The sequence below is a fragment of the Protomyctophum bolini genome, assembly GCF_963924005.1.
Source record: "Protomyctophum bolini genome assembly, chromosome: 15".
Lineage (NCBI taxonomy): Eukaryota > Metazoa > Chordata > Actinopteri > Myctophiformes > Myctophidae > Protomyctophum > Protomyctophum bolini.
In genome coordinates this window covers 7,816,683-7,836,682 of record NC_137876.1, presented here as the reverse complement: position 1 = coordinate 7,836,682, position 20,000 = coordinate 7,816,683, and the positions used below count along the sequence as shown (strand labels likewise).

The 20,000-nt window shown below is 47.0% G+C and overlaps 1 protein-coding gene across 5 annotated transcripts in view; it reads left to right on the top strand.

Moving 5' to 3' along the window:
• Positions 1–20,000, top strand: part of kidins220a (kinase D-interacting substrate 220a) — a 94,600-nt gene that overhangs the window by 45,386 nt on the left and 29,214 nt on the right. The window lies entirely within an intron of this gene.

The following is a 20,000-nucleotide window of genomic DNA, read 5'->3' as shown; positions in this document are numbered from 1 at the left end:
ATGGACAGAATGTGATTTGGGGAAATCGATAAACAATTGCCTTGTAAACGTTGTACATTTATTCTGAGACAATTGGTTGCCCTGAAACATGTTGATGCATCGTCTTAACCTGCTCAGAGGAAATTCAAACGTTTCAATTTACAACCTGTGTTCAACTATATATATATATATATACAAGATATATACATACCAGCACGTGTTATTTAAAAATCACTAAGATTTAAAGATAGCCTGATGAAGGCCGCATTGGCCGAAACGTTGCTGTTTCCCTGAAATAAAAGTCGGTCACTGCATTTGAAGACAGTGTGCGCGTGTTTTTTTAATTTTTTGGGGCACCGTACCCTCTCCTAGGCACCTGTCGCCTGTAGGTGTGCATAAGCCTTGCTTTTTATAAAATCCCCAAGACAAAACACCTCCATCAAAACAACAGCGTGCACCTCGCTTCCCAAAACAATTATGGAACCAGCCCCACCCCCCACCCCCCCCCCCCCCCCCCCAATCTTCTCCATTGCTCCCGGAACAGACATGCACGCGACGCCAAAACGGCTTAACCCATTCTGACCGGGAACCCCTTTTGGTGTTAGCATCATGTTATGCTTTAGCTATTGAAAAATAGCAGATCTACAAGCTCATAGCGTGCCACCGAGTGGCGCGCTACGAGCTTGTAGGTCTGCTATTTTTGAAAAATCGAAGAACGACTGACATTTTTAGAATCTGATCTCAGGTCAGAATGGGTTCATCAGACCAGTGTGTGTCCAGTGGAAACCTCGTATGAATCTGATCTCAGGTCAGAATGGGTTAAAGCTGTTTTTAGCCATTTTGCCTGGCAGTGGCATGCGTGTGTGAAGGCTGTGAAGTGCCATCGTGGGACGCGACGAGAGGAGCGAGAGAGAGAGAGAGAGAGTGTACCCATAATTCCCGCAGCCTGGAGGAGTCGGGCCGGTTCAGCCCTGCCCAGCTTCGTAATCTGATAGAGAATGTGTGTAATCGGTTAATAACCTCGGCCATTTCTGTCATTAACAGTCGGAGCGGGCCTGCTATAGAGCCGGGGCGACCGAGGGAGAGAGACTGGGAAACAAAGATGCCAATGTGTTTTAACCCGTTTCGACCTGATTCTACGAATGTCTTCTAAATCATGACGGTTTTCAGAAAGACTTATGATTTGCGTCACATTTTCACGATTTTTCAAAAATAGCAGACCTACAAGCACATAGCGCGCCACTCGGTGGCGCGCTATGAGCTTGTAGATCTGCTATTTTTCAATAGCTAAAGTATAACATGATGCTTGAAACACCAACGGGGGTTCCCGCCGCCCAGAATGGGTTAAGGGGACATTGGCTCCAATCAATCAAGCTCTCACACACTAAACACAATCTTAACTCACTCTCACACACGCGCACACACACGCACACACGCACACACGCGCGCGCTTGCACACAGAGTACGGTTAACGTGTTTGTCTCACTAGTTCTGCAGTGAAAAGAAAACTACTAAATTACACCTTGAGCAGTGAGCCAGCACCCGAGCCTGCCTATAACGCACTTAGTGAAATTTGAAAAGAAAACAAGCGAGAAGCGTTTTGGACATATTTATGGCTGTCACATTTATACCAACCCAGATTTGGGTTGTGCATTGAATGTTGCTCATTATACCGTGTGTTGGCAAATTGAATTCAGAGCCCACGGGGATTGTATCTGTTTTAAACAAGGTGATCTGCAGCTTCTCATTCTCTCCCTGCTTTGGTTGTGTGTTGTCATTTCCATTGTTCATATTTGTTCGTATATTTGTAATGCAAAAAATGGTGTGAAAAAAGGACATACATTTAAAAGAACACATGTTCTTACTGTCCTCGTTGTTCCTTTGTAAGCTGTGTGCTACAGTATTTCCACGTCAACATGCTTGCCATGTGCGTTTATATACTGTTTCTGCTTGGAGGCAATCGCCATTCAGCAAAGAGACGGCTTCTGATAAAATATTAAATATCCCCATTTTGTACGGTACCTTTTTAACCCATTTTGACCTGAGATCAGATTCTAAAAAATGTCAGTCGTTCTTCGATTTTTCAAAAATAGCAGACCTACAAGCTCGTAACGCGCCACCGAGTGGCGTCCTACGAGCTTGTAGATCTGCGTCCCTGCGAGTCCCTTTCTTTCTGAAAAGTCCAGATCTCATTTTCAGAAAGGGGAAAGTGTTGCTGGTCCACAGAGCAAAGTTCCTGGTCCCGCTCTGCTCTGACATCTGGTGCCCTGTCTGTGCCAGGATGCCCCTGCCCGCACGCACCAGTGTGTTCCTGGCACCACACCTGAATCTGCTCGCGCACACACACACACACACACACACACACACCCGCACACACACTTGAAAGCACACGTGCACCAATGCAAACTTGAACCTGTACACAGACGCACACAATGCACATACACCACCTGAAATCACACATAAAACTGGCACATGTTGTGGCCATGCATGCATGAACACACACACACACACACACACACACACACACACACAATGCACATACACCACCTGAAATCACACATAAAACTGGCACATGTGGTTCCCACGCGCACGCACACACACACACACACACACACACACACACACACACACACACACACACACACACACACACACACACACACCTAGACTAGCTCTCACACCAGTGCAGGAGCATATGTCACCCCCCACTCCTCTGAGAATCAGTGTAATTAATCAGACCCCAAGATGCAGCCTGTGTGTTCGACAAACATGCACGTGTGCTCACACACACACACACACACACACACACACACACACACACACTCATGCGCAGCACGACAGACAGACAGAACGCAGCAGAGACAGACATACTTGGAGAAATAGTTTCTATGCTTCTGTTGTGTCTTTTCTTAGCCCTCCTGTTCTTGCACTGTGCAGTACCTGTCACATTGGTTAGCCCATTTGCATTATGCATTATACTATTTCAGTGCGCTGGCTTGTGGCAGCTGTAGCCGCGTCTCATTGACTGTCTGCATTTCTCCAAAACGCTCAAAACACTCAAAAATAGCAGAGCTACAAGCTCGTGAGCTTGTAGATCTGCTATTTTTCAATATCTAAAGCATAACATAATGCCATCATGGCAGAGTTCATGTCTTCTTTCTCTCTTTCATTGGAGTTGTCTGTAACACTTTCTGCTTATTATGTGTTGCTTTGAACAATTACCAGTGTATGATTGTTCACAGTGGTGGAAAGTAACTAAGTAGGTACATGCACTGAAATACTGTACTTAACGTAAGTAAGATCTTGAGGTATTTGCAATTTCGGATCCAAATATTGTACTTTTACTCCACTACATTTATTTGAAAACTTTAGTTACTAGTTAGTTTGTAGATTTTTAATATTATTACCATAAGCATTTCGCCCATTTGAAAATAGCCGATCTACAAGCTTGACCTTCTGCATAATGAGTACTGTCTACTTTTGGTATTTTAAGTACATTTTTATACCAACACTTTTGTACTTTTACTCGGGTACGTTCTGAGTTCCAGACTTTTACTTGTAACAGAGTATTTCTATATTATACAGTATTGATACTTTGATACCTATAACTAAAAGAATATAGGTACTTTTTACACCACTGATTGTTCACTTTTCAATATTGTAAACTTTTTAACTAATGACACTGGAGACGAGTAACACGCACAGCAGCAAAGCACTTCAGCCCTAATTAGAGAGTCTCTTCTATCCTACACTGAAGCATTAAGATGACACTCTTCATTCAGGATTACTGTAATTGGCACAATTATTGCAATTTGGTCTCCATTACGTGTCGAGATGAAGTGTGCCATTCCACAGCACAATCGTCCCGATTCCCTTTCATGAGAAATCCTCTAATAAGCTCTTAACCCATTCTGACCTGAGATCAGATTCATACGAGGTTTCCACTAGGACACACACTGGTCTGATGAACCCATTCTGACCTGAGATCAGATTCTAAAAAAATGTCAGTCGTTCGATTTTTCAAAAAATAGCAGACCTACAAGCTCGTAGCGCGCCACTCGGTGGCGCGCTATGAGCTTGTAGATCTGCTATTTTTCAATAGCTAAAGCATAACATGATGCTATAACACCAAAAGGGGTTCCCGGTCAGAATGGGTTAAACATGCGCCGCCATGAAAGGGAGAGATCCATTTCGTCACTCACGGAGATTACTTTTGAACTTCCTCTGCCCTTGAGAAGGAGAAGTCTTTTCTCGTTGCCCATTAGTATTAAACACGTCGTCATTATCACGTCGGCCACTTGTCGAGATTCCACGTTACGAACGCCGCAAACGCCATGGAGGGCTTTTCCCCCTGGCTATCTCTCCCTCCACTGAGGGACCCTTTTGTCCCTCAGCTAAACCCCTCCAGGAGGCATTTTCTGGTGGAAGGGACGGGCCTAGAAGTGGTAATTCGATGGCTCAATGCGACGCCGTTTGCCAAGAGGCCCTAAAGCGTGTGTCAATTGTAAAGCTGGTGCAAGGCCATCTATTTTCTCTCCCGATAGAGCTCGGGAGGCACTGTCCCTCGTAGGAGAATGGCTTCCTCATTGGGTTTTTACAGACTGACGAAACCTGACTGATCTCCAGATAGGACGAAGAGAGAGAGAGAGAGAATTTAAAAACATATCATTTTGTGGGTCTTTGGCACGAAAATGTGTAAAATCGGCCTCTGGTCTTGATTTAAAAACGAGAGAGAAGCAGTTGTGACTGGGATGAGACGAGGACAGAGAGGCGTTGCAGTGGAACACACACACACACACACACACACACACACACACACTTAGAGAGGGGAGGAGTGATAGAACGAGTAGGGCTGTCACCATTACACATTTAAGTTCACAAATAATTGCGATTAAAGATTTAATCGTGTTTCTGGCATCGGACACTGGAACGTTATGAATAGAAATTTCTAGGCTTCGTAATAAAAAAAGTGCACAGGGCAGATATGACAAATAACTGAAGGCATTACTGGCAAGTTTTTTTACTGTAAAATAAATAGTTGAAATGGCTTATACAACGCGCCACAAAGTGACCCGTTGACAAAATGACAAAATAATTGCGATTACCGGTATCTCCAATGACGATTATGTAATAATTGTGACAAGCCTAGGTTAGAGAGGGGAGGAGGGAAGGAGCGACAGAGTTAGCGGTGAAGCAACCACAGAGGTTATGGGGGAGGAGGAGGAGGAGGAGGAGGAGGAGGGAAGCAACCACAGAGGTTATGGAGGAGGAGTGAAGGGAGTTGCAGCGATCACAGAAGGAGGAGGAGGAGAGGCGAGGAGGAGGCAGGGCCGCGCAGGCCGCCGCGCAGGCCCTCAGGGGTAAACTGAGGTGAAGGAATTACGGGCGCTTTGGAATTCCAGCGCGGATCGGACCATAAGTGTGCAGCGGTCCGCCGCACAGCGATACCGACCGTTACAGGATCCCATCTTGGCGGCGTCTCAGGTGTGTGCGTTCTGAAAGCCTCAGGTGTGTGCGTTCTGAAAGTCTCAGGTGTGTGCGTTCTGAAAGCCTCAGGTGATGATGTGGCCGCTCAGAGCTGAGGTGGGACCGTGTCCAGGTGGCGCGCTCTGGTCTCACACACACACACACACACACACACACACACACACACACTGTCCACTCCACATTGCAGCCACACACACATATGTACACGCACACATCCGCTCCTGGCTCTCACATGGCCATATTTATACAGTGGGAGTGGTCCTGGTGCTGCTTGTCCCATCCTACCCATCTGTCACACTGTGTGTGTGTGTGTGTGTGTGTGTGTGTGTGTGTGTGTGTGTGCGGGCGGCCCACACACTCGACCCTCCATCCCTCAGGTGTTTGGCTGTGGTGACTAAAGTATGAATCAGACTCAGCCAGCTCCACCACTGAGCAGCTCTGAACGGTCAAAAACAAAAACAACAGCCAAGGCATATACAGGTGACATGGGAGTGGGCAGCCATTTCTGTTAGGATGGATATACGTGTGTGTGTGTGTGTGTGTGTGTGTGTGTGTGTGTGTGTGTGTGTGTGTGTGTGTGTGTGTGTGTGTGTGTGTGTGTGTGTGTGTGTGTGTGTGTGTGTGTGTGTGTGTGTGTGTGTGTGTGTGTGTGTGTGTGTGTGTGTGTGTGTGTGTGTGTGTGTGTGTGTGTGTGTGTGTGTGTGTGTGTGTGTGTGTGTGTGTGTGTGCGTGTGCGCACAAGGACCCTTCGAGGTCAAAGCGAACGTCATGTAGCATTCTTTGTTTGCAAATCCTTAAAGCCTTTTCATTGCTGCTCATAAGCCGAGGTTGAAGGATTAAGCTAATTGGTCTGAAACAAGAGAACTAGACTCTGGCTCCTTTTCCATTTCTCTTTTTTTTTTAGAAGAGGAAAAGGCTTCTTTTTTACAAAGCACAGTGAATCATTTAGAATGATCTACAAGCCTTTATCATACCTCTGGGAGCCGCTAGTATAGTGTAGACGTTCCATTAGTGATGACAAGCTGAAATTACTTTTAAATGATGATGTGACGACGTTATGCAGGCAACAGAAAATGACCAATAAAGGAAGTAAACTTCCATTTGTTTCGGTTATGTGTCTACGAGAGAGAGAGAGCAAGCTATTATGAGGGGAAACGGTGAAATACTGCGGCGTGTGACTGACGGAAGAGATTGTAAAAGTAATATCTAGGCAACAAGAAAGTCCTCCTTTTTGTTCAGGTATTTGCGCCATTGTGCCACCGTAGAAGATGGAGAGGTAGAGATTAGAAGGGTGTGGGGATTCACAATGGAGGGCCTTTGCTGTGTGTGTGTGTGTGTGTGTGTGTGTGTGTGTGTGTGTGTGTGCTGATGTGACTGGTGCCTTGGTGGTGGTAGAAGGTGGCAGGCAGGTTATAAATAGCATTGTGGGGGGGATGGGAGAGGGGCTGACCTTTAACCCATTCTGACCTGAGATCAGATTCATACGAGGTTTCCCACTGGACACGCACTGGTCTGATGAACCCATTCTGACCTGAGATCAGATTCTAAAAATGTCAGTCGTTCTTCGATTTTTCAAAAATAGCAGACCTACAAGCTCATAGCGCGCCACTCGGTGGCGCGCTATGAGCTTGTAGATCTGCTATTTTTCAATAGCTAAAGCATAACATGATGCCAACACCGAAATGGGTTCCCGGCCAGAATGGGTTAAGTGGGCACTGAGACTCGTCTCAAAGCCACAAAGAGTGCCCTGGGCGCACTTGATCTTCAGTTGCACACACACACACACACACACACACACACACACACACACACGCATGTACTGTACATGCATGCATACTGGCACACGGCAAAGCCCCAGACGGCCACTTTGATGTGGCAGTAGTCTGGGTCCTCAAAGGTCAATGGAGGTCAGCACGTGCGTGTGTGTGTGTGTGTGTGTGTGTGTGTGTGTGTGTGTGTGTGTGTGTGTGTGTGTGCGTGCGCGCGCGCGTTTGTTTTTTTGTTTCAGGAAGAGGTGACTGTAGAGATAAAGGATGTGTGCAAAGCAAGAAGCGCTCCCGGAAATGCTGCTCGCTCTCTCTCTCTCTCTCTCTCTCTCTCTCTCTCTCTCTCTCTCTCTCTCTTTCTCTCGCACGGCCCTGGAGAGGCGAGCCAGAGGAATTAGCCTATACAGGCAGAATGAAGGATCACTGAGTCCTCTTTCCCCCCTCCCCGTTTCTGCTTTAAAAGCAGCTTTTAATTCTGCCCATGATCTCTGCAGCCAGCCACTGTACAGCTTAAGGATTCTTTAAGCTATCAGATTTGTATGCTTGGGCTTTCGTTATAGAAACGACATGGTGTGTATGTTCTGGGGGGAAGTTCTCTGATAATCGGCCTCATGCTTAAGGCTTCTCTCTCTGCTTCTTACTCACACATGAAGTGCAGGGGAGCACATATTCCAATCATCGGCACCCAGTTTCTTACTATGCGCTCTCTCTCTCTCTCTCTCTCATGCACGCTTGCTCTTTCGATTACTGCTCATCCTTACCCCAATCCATATTTCTGATGAGGCAGTATATTTTTAATAAAGTTAACTGGAGGATTAGTGGCCAGGCTGTTTTCAGCCTCATTGACAATCAGGAGGATCAGCCTCTTAACCCATTCTGGGCGCGAACCGCCTTTTGGTGTTATAGCATTATGTTATGCTTTAGCTATTGAAAAATAGCAGATCTACAAGCTCGTAGCGCGCCACCGAGTGGCGCGCTACGAGCTTGTAGGTCTGCTATTTTAGAAAAATCGAAGAACGACTGACATATAGAAACATCGCTTTTTCAGAAAACTGTCAGGATGTAGAAGACATTTTTTTAATCTGATCTCGGGTCAGAATGGGTTAATGACACTAGACCACAAGGTCCATTACATCCTCTGCATCCCAAGATGTTTTCCCTCCAGAGGACGAGCAGACGTGTCTTTAACCCATTCTGACCTGAGATCAGATTCATACGAGGTTTCCACGGGACACACACTGGTCTGATGAACCCATTCTGACCTGAGATCAGATTCTAAAAATGTCAGTCGTTCTTCGAATTTTTCAAAAATAGCAGACCTACAAGCTCGTATCGCGCCACTCGGTGGCGCGATATGAGCTTGTAGATCTGCTATTTTTCAATAGCTAAAGCATAACATGATGCCAACACCAAAATGGGTGCCCGGTCAGAATGGGTTAAGCGAAGCGGTCGTCCGCCCTGCCCAGAACCCTGCGTCATGTCGTTATAGGACGATCGGACGCCGAACCGTTGCGTTCTCCACGGCTCAATTAATGTCAAGAATGCCTCTTTCCATTACCATTTAGCCCTCGCTAACTGTAGCCGCGGTCCAGGGATGCTCCAGATATCGCCATTAATCTCTCCTGACTCCACTACGGCCCCGTAGAATACTCCGAAAAAAAACCCTCTCACATAAATCACTATAGAGCTCTGAGGTTTCACGTTGTGATATTCGTCAAGAACTCGGGGGCTTTAGTGGCTGTGAACGGAGGGTTCAACTAAGGTTTTTGGGGTCTGGAACAGGGTGGTTCGGGATTTTCTTTTTTTCTGTCTTTTGCGCCACACATGAGTTTAATCAACATTTCAGAGAAATGCAGCGTCCCGGTTTCACCAAGAGGCCGCTTGGGTTTTTTTTTTTTTTATCAGCCTAGTGTGTTTCCCATTAGCCTGCTTGTCTCTGCGGTCCGCTCAGGGATGCAAAGGTCCAGCTTTAAGTACGGAGGAATGGCAATTACTGGCCAAAGCTCTGCCACGAATGTATACGGTAACCAGAGACATGTCATGAGATGTGTCAGTTGGCAGTGGCGTGACCCAGAGGCCACAGAAGGCGACAGAAAGAGAGAGAGAGAGAGAGAGAAAGAGGGGAGGATGCATGTGCAACTCCAAGCATTTTGAATCAAATCAAATCCTGTGTGTGTGTGTGTGTGTGTGTGTGTGTGTTTTGTTAAGTAGACACAGGACATGGCGTCGTCTAAAGTGAAAACATACTCATGCTCTCCCTTTCTGCCTTCGGGGGGGGAAGGGGGGGGGCTGTAAGGGCTTGGCAGAGCCCTTCCGTAACAATAACCTCTCTCAGTGTTGATGCTCCCGAGTCGATATACGCGCCAGCTTGCGGGCCCTCTGTCTGCTGCCCGCTGTGTGCCCACGGGGAGAGAAGAGGGGCCTCCTCTCTGGGTTCAGCCACCCACCTACCCGCCTGGCAGACATGTTGTGCCAAGCTGCTTTCGACACGACTCGGGAGGCCGTGAGAGGAATGTGCAATGAACCTGTTGTGGGTGTTGGCCCCCGGGTTGGCTGAAGCTTTGCCCACGCGCCGCTGTTTATGGTCCCCGGCAATATATCTGTCAATGATTCTCTTTATATAAGCCAATCTCTCTCTCTCTCACTCTCTCTCCTGTTCCCTCTCTCTCTCTCTCTGTCTTTCTTTCCTGGTCCCCTTTATGGAGATGTTTGGCTGCGCGGCCGCCACCTCTTTTGTGGCCAAACGGCGTCCTCCGTGCGTGGCACACAGAGGCTTGGCTGTGTGAAGCCATGTCAAGTGGCTACATTCAGACATCCAGCAGCCAGCGGAGAGAGAGAGGACGGGACGGGGTGGGTTACACGCACGGTGGCGGGCAGCGGCTCTGGGGGAGTTCACAGGGGATAGAGACATGAATCCTGCCCTTCTCCTCCAGTCAGCTGCAGCGTGTGGGAGGTTGAGAGGCAGAAGAAAGGCCTGCGCTGCAGTGCAGTGCAGTGGGCTTTGGGACCTATTAGCATTTGGATAAAGCTCAGACGGCCTCCCAGCGGTCGGCGGCCGCGCCACACAGACACTGTATGTACGGACGGGGCTGCTAAGCGGCTGCTACTGCCGCGGCGTTAAGCCGTGGGTCTCCCCTCAATGGGGCCCATTGTGTGGTGGAGCGGCTACAGGGAGGCCTGGTGCACTTTATCTACGCTTGTCCTCAATCTGTTTAGCCCGTTTAGGCCTGGCAAAAATGTCTTTTTATATATCCTGACAGTTCTCTGAAATACCTATGCCTATATCACTCAATATTTCATGTCAAGAAATTATGTGTTTGGCCACCGACCACCATCTGAAAATATGTTGTTCCAGGGACCCTCCAGAAGCAAAGATTTGAGTTAAAAACCTTCGTTCTGAAAAAATATATTCCAAATTTGAAGCACATTTTCACGATTTTTCAAAAATAGCAGACCTACAGGCTCGTAGGAGCTTGTAGATCTGCTATTTTTTCAATAGCTAAAGCATAACATAATGCTAACACCAAAAGGGGGTTCCCGCCCAGAATGGGTTAGAAAGTAACGCGCCGCCTTCCTCTGCCGCTGAAACCAGAGCATCCATCTTGTCAACCCGGTGACTGATGTGCTGATAAGAATGACTTTGTTCATCACGCCTAACTCATCATGCTACACTGTGGAAGGAAGGCTGATGGCGTCAGAAGCGATTAACATCAATTACTCCATGCCCACGCCAACCACTCATCATCAATTGACTCGGAAAGACGTCCCCTTGAAGTGGTGAAGTCTCAGGGGGGACATATTGCCGTTGTCCGTTAACCCATTCTGACCTGAGATCAGATTCATACGAGGTTTCCACTGGACATACAATGGTCTGATGAACCCATTGTGACCTGAGATCAGATTCTAAAAATGTCAGTTGTTGTTCGATTTTTCAAAAATAGCAGACCTACAAGCTCGTAGCGCGCCACTCGGTGGCGCGCTACGAGCTTGTAGATCTGCTATTTTTCAATACCTAAAGCATAACATAGTGCTAACACCAAAATGGGTTCCCGGTCAGAATGGGTTAAACAGCAGATGAACGACGTTACCTAAACACGCTGGCAGAGGCACCAGCGAAGGCTAAGGCGACTGTCAGGACTTCGTTAGTTCATTAGTTCCTCTTCCGTCTTCCTCTCCTTCCTTTGAACAAGCCGCCCTTTTATCCTATAATTCTTTTCTATAGTCATGTCTTTAAAAAAAAAAGCACATATCTTCTAGTCATCCAGGCGCAGGTCCATATCTAATGATCTAATCTCCTTAAGCCATTCTCTCATTGTCCTGGAATGGCCGGTAGTGTGGCCCCGACCTGCTGACCATGTCCTCCGGCCAGCTGGGGACCTATGCCTGTGTGTGTGTATCTCTCTATCTGGGTATATGTCTGTGATAAATGCCTTCTTCTTCTCATTCTCCTCACCAGGCCCTTTGGAAGATGGCCGCCATCTGCGTAGCCGTGTGTTTGCACACGGTATTGCAGCACGCCAGAGCAATTATTGACCTTATGCAGACTGACTGTGGCCATCTTGCCAGCAGGGTGGTAAACTAGCCGCAAATTTGCCATTGACAGCCCATATACATCCAAACGGAAAAGTCCTATTTGATTGTATTAAACAACGTCAAACTCACCAACATTGCAAGCTGTACGAAAAGCTTGAATTATCCTCTTTCTATCTGAAAAGTGTTCGTTTCAAAAATGAACCGTAGACATGTTAACCCATTCTGACCGGGCACCCATTTTGGTGTTAGCATCATGTTATGCTTTACCTATTGAAAAATAGCAGATCTACAAGCTCATAGCGCGCCACCGAGTGGCGCGCTACGAGCTTGTAGGTCTGCTATTTTTGAAAAATTCGAAGAACGACTGACATTTTTAGAATCTGATCTCAGGTCAGAATGGGTTCATCAGACCAGTGTGTGTCCAGTGGAAACCTCGTATGAATCTGATCTCAGGTCAGAATGGGTTAAGTGTTGTCGTTTGGAAGTGCTCGTTGGATATCACTCAACGGCCCTGCGTACCACCCGTTTTGAATTTGAGGCAGCAGGACGTTGCTTTGTTGAAAAGCAACCACTTCCAAACTCCCAACACAAAAAAAATATCACCTGCAAGGAATTTCTTGACAGAAAGTATAGCAGCTCATAAAGCAATTCACCGCCGGAAGAAACTGCAGTCACTCAATGTTAATAGTATTCGTAGTAGATAACAGTAGCACAATTTCAATTTTGCACCCTATGGCTAGAAAAATAATGAAGTCTGTGTGCTTGAATGGATTGCTGAATTCCTACAATGCCCATAATGCACTTCCCTCTAGCTCCTTGTGGAGAGGGGGGGGGGGAGGCTGCCCATGTGTGAGGTGTGACTTTCAGGAAGGAAGTGAGACCACATTTTCGTGACAGCTTTTTGGTCATGAACTTGGCGTCATGACTAAAATATAAAAAAACAAACATATTAAACCCCAGGAAAGTGTTTCTTGTGTCCTAAACAACATTAACAGTTTGACGTAACCCGCATTTTAATCAAATACCCTACGCTTGTATTACCTTTAGAGCATACGCTGAATTATTTGGGCTTTTGATCCGTGAAAGTCCGGCGAAGAAAAGCTTCCTCCGTTTGTTATGAACGATCGCACCACCCGCCATCTTGGTGCGCCCGGAAGACCGCAGCACAAGACCCGCCTCCATGAGGAATTGTACCCCATTCATTTGCATTGGCCTCAATTTCCCAGAAGCCCTAGCAGCAGCCCTTGCAAAAGGGGTGACGTGGCCCTTTTAACGAAGCAGTGAGAATATAGGCTGCTTTTTTTTTATCACGTATTAATTCAAAACAGCGTTGACGATATCAAGTGCTTATCTGAGCTTTGATGTAAATATTTAAATTAACTTTGCATCGGCGATTATGTTCATATTATATACAGTTGCAACTTCCTAATAATTATGACGTTCAGATTTGATCCAGGTCTAAATTTAGGAACCACCTTCGTAAAAACAATACACTAGAGTAGACATTCAGCTGAGTACTACAGTATGTTGGATTGTACTATAAAAGGCTTTTGATTCCTTAGAAAAAATATTCAAGGGTGTTCTTCTCAGTATAGGAAGAGGAAGTGCCCTGTGTGTGTGCGTGTGCGTGCGTGTGTGCGTGCGCGCGTGCGCGAGTCACTGGCTCCTGTTGGTCTGTGTCCATAGACCCACAAATAACCCATTCTGACCTGAGATCAGATTCTAAAAACGTCTTCTACATCCTGACATGTTTCTATGTCAGTCGTTCTTCGATTTTTCAAAAAATAGCAGACCTACAAGCTCTTAGCGCGCCACTCGGTGGCGCGCTATGAGCTTGTAGATCTGCTATTTTTTCAATAGCTAAAGCATAACATAATGCTAACACCAAAAGGGGTTCCGGCCCAAAATGGGATAAACGGCAGTAATCCAGCTGGAAACAGGGGGAAACGGCAGCACCAGATCCTCTCTCTCTCTCTCTCTCTCTCACACGGTCTGCACACGGGTTAATGTTGCAGTTCATGGGAAAATGGAATCGGACGCACACCGCTGGCTGCATGAACACGGATCACGTGCGCTCTGCGGACACGCACACTTTCCCTCATTTGTAGCCCTTGATGAATTGGCCCATTCTGGCCCTGCAGTCTCACAGGTGTTGTCCCGCTGTGGATAATGGACAGTTGTTGTTTCTGTCTTCTCTTCATGGACATGTGTGTGTCTTTTGGAGGTCAGCTTGTTGCATGTGTGTGTGTGTGTGTGTGTGTGTGTGTGTGTGTGTGTGTGCGCGTGTGTACAGTGTGCGTGCACGCGCGTGTCATTGTCGGGCCCCTTCCTGCCAGCCTCCCCAGCGGAGGTCATGTGAGTTGGGTGGGGATTCGGAGGAGGAGGAGGGGGGAGGAGGAGGAGGAGAAGGAGGGGGAGGAGGAGGAGGAGGAGGGGTCATCCGTGTGCCAAGTTATGGAGCCTCCTTGACCTTTTTGGGTCTGGTTAAAGGTTCTGCTAGAAGAACACACACTAGGAGGCTTTGTCCACTGGAGCACAGCTGTGCCTCTCGGTCCTCTGCATGCGCTCACAAGCAGCTACGCTCTCCTGTCTGTCTGTCTGTCTGCCTGCCTGTCTGTCTGTCTGTCTGTCTGTCTGTCTGTCTGTCTGTCTGTCTGTCTGTCTGTCTGTCTGTCTGTCTGTCTGTCTGTCTGTCTGTCTGTCTGTCTGCCTGCCTGTCTGTCTGTCTGTCTGCCTGTCTGTCTGCCGTGTTGGTTGGTCTGGGTTGTAAGTAGGATTGGGACCCGGCCGGAACCGTCTTTTTTCAGACTCGGTTCCGAGATTGAAGAACCGGAGTTTCTGGAACCGTTGTTTTTATCACACTGTCAGAGCTGGCATGTGGGATTGATGTCTGCTCTACGATTCACTATAGCAGTGGTTCTCAAACGCTTATACATTTCACTCTGAGAGTGTACTGTACAAATGGAACCAAATAGACCCTTATGGGTTTTATTTATACCCTCTCAGAGTTGCAGTCCTGTGAAGGAATCAGACCGTTGAAAGGGAATCGTTAAAATCCTAAAGGTTCACAATCCTAGTTGTACGATGGGTGAGATGGGTGGGTGAACCCACCCATCTCGGCTGGTCTCATGCCGGTGGTTTCATTTGGGCCGGTCTCTGCCGAGATGTGACGCGCTCCCACCATCAGGACAGCCAATAAGATGGTGAAACAGTGGTATGAGGGTTAGGGATGGAGCTCGATACCCGATAAAATCCGATAACAAGCTTATCGAGTAACCGTTATCAATACGTTTTGGGCTTATCAAGCCTGTTATCGAGCATGACGTCCATGTTCAAACAATCATGGCAAGAGGCGATCAAGAAATAAATGTAATCACCCATGCTGGCACAAACATGTCGATCTCAAAGTGTATTGAAGTCTATCTACCAACCAGCGCTGCCAGGGTAAACAAAATAACACTTTGAAGTTTAACAGTTTCTTTAATATATATATATATTTTTTTAATGTTTTTTTTGTGGCCTTTATTTATGGAGGGACAGACAGTAGGCTGACAGGAAATGGGGAGAGAGAGATGGGGGAGTGACATGGGGCAGTAAAGGCTGTCGGGAACGGGAGTCGAACCTGCGGCACACTGCCAGACTGGATTACCAGCCAAGGTGCCTGGACCGCTGAGCCATGGCCCAGGCCTTTAATATTATTTTATTGGTAAAAAGGTCAATTGCCTGTTTGAATGTACTGTATATACTGTCTTTTCAGAATTTATTGTCTCCTGTCTTTCCACAAAATAATATAAAATGCTCGATAGTGGGCTCGATAAGAACCCGTCTCGATAAGCCTGATCGATAAGGTGATCGTTTATATCAATATAAATTAACGAGCTCCATCCCTGATATGAGGGTAGAGCCGGGTGATGTTAACAAAACGTAGTTGTGGATCACACACAGATACTCAGTGATGTCTTCAATGTTTTGTTTTTCTTTCACCGTTATTAATTTTCTGTACCTATCTATGTATCCGCTGAAATCTCCAATGTCTTGAGTTCGCAGCATCGGTTCAGAAGTGTACAAGTCTCCACCATTGTTCTTTGAGCCTTCCTCAGCTGTGCATTGCAGTTATCTGAGCCTCATTGTGTCAAGGATTCTGTTTGGGTCCATGTTCGGCTCGCCGGCCAGTAAACTAGATTATCTTTAGCTATAGCTGCTAGTTGATCGCCCCCCAGCCCAGAGGCTGACCTCAGATCAGCAACAACACACTGATCGCCCCCCAGCCCAGAGGCTGACCTCAGATCAGCAACAACACACTGATCGCCCCCCAGCCCAGAGGCTGACCTCAGATCAGCAACAACACACTGATCGCCCCCCAGCCCAGAGGCAACAACACACTGATCGCCCCCCAGCCCAGAGGCTGACCTCAGATCAGCAACAACACACTGATCGCCCCCCAGCCCAGAGGCTGACCTCAGATCAGCAACAACACACTGATCGCCCCCCAGCCCAGAGGCAACAACACACTGATCGCCCCCCAGCCCAGAGGCTGACCTCAGATCAGCAACAACACACTGATCGCCCCCCAGCCCAGAGGCTGACCTCAGATCAGCAACAACACACTGATCGCCCCCCAGCCCAGAGGCTGACCTCAGATCAGCAACAACACACTGATCGCCCCCCAGCCCAGAGGCTGACCTCAGATCAGCAACAACACACTGATCGCCCCCCCCCAGCCCAGAGGCAACAACACACTGATCGCCCCCCCCAGCCCAGAGGCAACAACACACTGATCGCCCCCCAGCCCAGAGGCTGACCTCAGATCAGCAACAACACACTGATCGCCCCCCCAGCCCAGAGGCTGACCTCACCTTGGCTTAGCTGAGCAACATGCAGCGGACGGTGGTGATGGTGCTAATCAACCAATCAAGCCGCAGAAAGGCCGGCCGTTGTTCGCCCAGTAAAACAGATCAGAGTGGGGGGAAATACCCGGCTAGTCATCCCGGAATTCGCAAAAGCACAGCAGCAGATGGGGATGTGGGGATATACAGGCACGCATTGTTGTTGCAGTGGAGGGAAGGTTACTGGGATTGATGTGCGGACCCAACTGGGACGGACCCTGTGAGAGAGAGAGAGAGAGAGAGATGAAGGGAGATAGAGAAGAACTGGCAGTACTTAAGTACAGTACTTAACCCATTCTGACCGGGCACCCGTTTTGGTGTCAGCATCATGTTATGCTTTAGCTATTGAAAAATAGCAGATCTACAAGCTCATAGCGCGCCACCGAGTGGCGCGCTATGAGCTTGTAGGTCTGCTATTTTTTTTAAATCGAAGAACGACTGACAATTTTAGAATCTGATCTCAGGTCAGAATGGGTTCATCAGACCAGTGTGTGTCCAGTGGAAACCTCGTATGAATCTGATCTCAGGTCAGAATGGGTTCATCAGACCAGTGTGTTGTCCAGTGGAAATCTCGTATGAATCTGATCTCAGGTCAGAATGGGTTAAGTACAGTACTTAAGTACGATTTTGAGGCATTTGTACTTTACTTGAGTATTTGCAATATCCACTATTTTTACTTCTACATCTTCACTACATGTCAGAGGCAAATATTGTACTTTTACTCCACTACATTTATTTGGAAACTTTAGTTACTAATTGCTTTGTTAGATTTTGATTATCATTACAAAACGTATACATTGAACACTTCAGCCCTGTATACATTTCGGCCATTTGAAAATAGCCGATCTACAAGCTCACAATGTGTCGCCATGATGCAACGCATTGTGCAACGCTTGTAGATCAGCTATTATATAAAATATTTGTATACATTTGAAATCGTCAAATGGGACACTGCATATAGTACTTTTTGTACTTTAGGTACATTTTGGATGTCAGTACTTTTACGCCGTTACATTTTGAATTCCGGACTTTTTACTTAGTTGTAACGGTAGTAGTTCTACATTGCAGTATTGATACTTTTACTTAAGTAGAACAATGGAGTACTTTTTCCACCGCTGGAGAGAGATGAAGAGAGGGAGAGGGAGAGAGAGGGGAGTGGAGGGAGATGATTGGAGGGACTGGAGGGGGGAGGGAGATGATTGGAGGGGCTGGACGGGGGGGAGATGATTGGAGGGAGGGGAGGGAGATGATTGGAGGGGCTGGAGGGGGGAGGGAGGAGATGATGAAAAGGACAAACGCCTGCTCTCAGCTCCTCCGTCCATCTGATAAGAGTCTGCTGATGAATGGCCCATGTCGTGAATCACTCCCAGTTTCATATTTTCATGTCCGAATGATAGGATTAAGTAGATGTAGTGATTGTCTGCCAGGCTGGTTAGTTCCCCTCATATATCTGGCCAAATGTCCCACCGGGCCCTGATGGAGATTTCCCTCTTTCCTTCTTCAACCCTGTGTGGCTGAAATTGAATTTCCTGTCCCAAAACATGTTGACGCCAATCACTTCAAGCAAGGCCGCTACTGTACTCAAATGAGATGAATGTGTGTTAGTCTGAAAACACTAGCGTTTCTTGTTTCCGCATCTGTATTGCCAATCTAACAGAGGAAAACCATTAAAAAGTACATGACCTGAAAGCAGTCGCGTCGCAATGCAGTGTTCCTTTATTGAAGTTCATTCCCTTTATACATCATCGATGCGGAATACAAGCTAATAGAAACTGCAGGCGGGGTTGGCGATAGGGCCTTTCTGTGTGGGGTTTGCATGTTCTCCCCGTGTCCCCTAGGGTAGGTATACCCTCACAAAAACATGCAGTAATCCTGGTCTCTAAACTGCCTCCCCCTGGCCAGCCAGGGGCGCCTGATGGAGGGGAAAGGAACTGGTTGGAATAACGTGTTCCTTCCACGCGCTACGTCCAACCAGGGAAACTCCCCCCTGTCAGGTGTAAAGGAGCAACTTGGACACTCAGGCATGAAGGGAGCATGAGTTAAGTCCGTTGCTCTCCCCAGGTTGGCGGAGGGTGTGTAGAGCCCAGGATCACAGTAGATGATTGGCACAGGGGTGAAAAATGGGTTACAAAATCGTGGGATAAAAGAAACTGCAGGCTTTCTAGTCCTGAAAAGTTGCAAATCGAAAATGGAAGTCATCGTGCTCACGATAATGAAAATCTAAACATTTTTGTTTAAAAAAATGATCTGCCTAATGATGATGTCACTGGAAGACGGTTTCTAAACTGCCCACAGCCCTCCTATGAGGCACAGACTGAGTAGGAAAAAATCGTGCCATTTTTATCATGATTATTAGTGAGGACCTATTATATGAAGATGGGTTGAAAAGTGGTGAAGTGGTCCTTTAAGAGACTTTTGCTGGCCTTAAGTAAGGAGAAACTCAACGGAACCAATGCGTGTATTTAAAGTTTCCGCAGTTGGACGACATCTTTCAAGCTAACATTAGGCTACACATTATATATGGTTAAGTTATTGAGTGTTAGGCTTTTTTCTCTCTCTCTCTCACATCATTTAGTACAGTTAATATGTAATGAATGTTGTGTTTTCTGCTGTTTGGAGAGAAAAACACTATAAACAACGCGACATGATGGAACCATGTCTAACCCATTAAGACCGGGAATGCACCTGTGTTGCCTTTTTGGCTTTGAACCAATTTAATCATTATTTTAAACTTTATAGCTGTTGGAAAAATTGTGAAAACGCATGTGCAAAGCTTTGAATATATATTCTTTCCCAGCGAACATCATATCTTTGCTTCGGGGTGGTCTCCCTGGAAAACCATATTTTCAGAAGGGGGTCGGCGGCTAATAACATATAATTGGGGGTCCTTGACATGAAAGAATTTGAGTATCACTGATATAGAAACATAGGTTTTTCAGAAAAGACATTTGTAGAATCTGGTCTCAGGTCTTCATGGTCTAAACGTGGCCTGTTTACTCAGAGGATAACAAACGTTGCCCCTAAACTGTTGCGGCAACAGCTCATGACGTGCTTCCCCCCCCGCCGTCTGCTGCTTTAGCTAAATGACTCTGATTGTCATCTTTCTCAGGTTTCCTCCTCTGCTGAGAAAAGATAACATCCCTCGCTCTATCTGTTCCCTAACATCCTCCCCTACATTTCTCTATCTGCCCTTCTCCAAATCCACTTATCTCTCTGCTCTCATGTTGATGATGACCGTTGTGTACCCCCCCCCCCCCCCCCACGCACCCCATAGATATATCTCTGCCATCTCAACAACCACTCGCTGTTTCCTCTTTTTTTTCTATTCTCGTCAGAATGTCACGCTTTT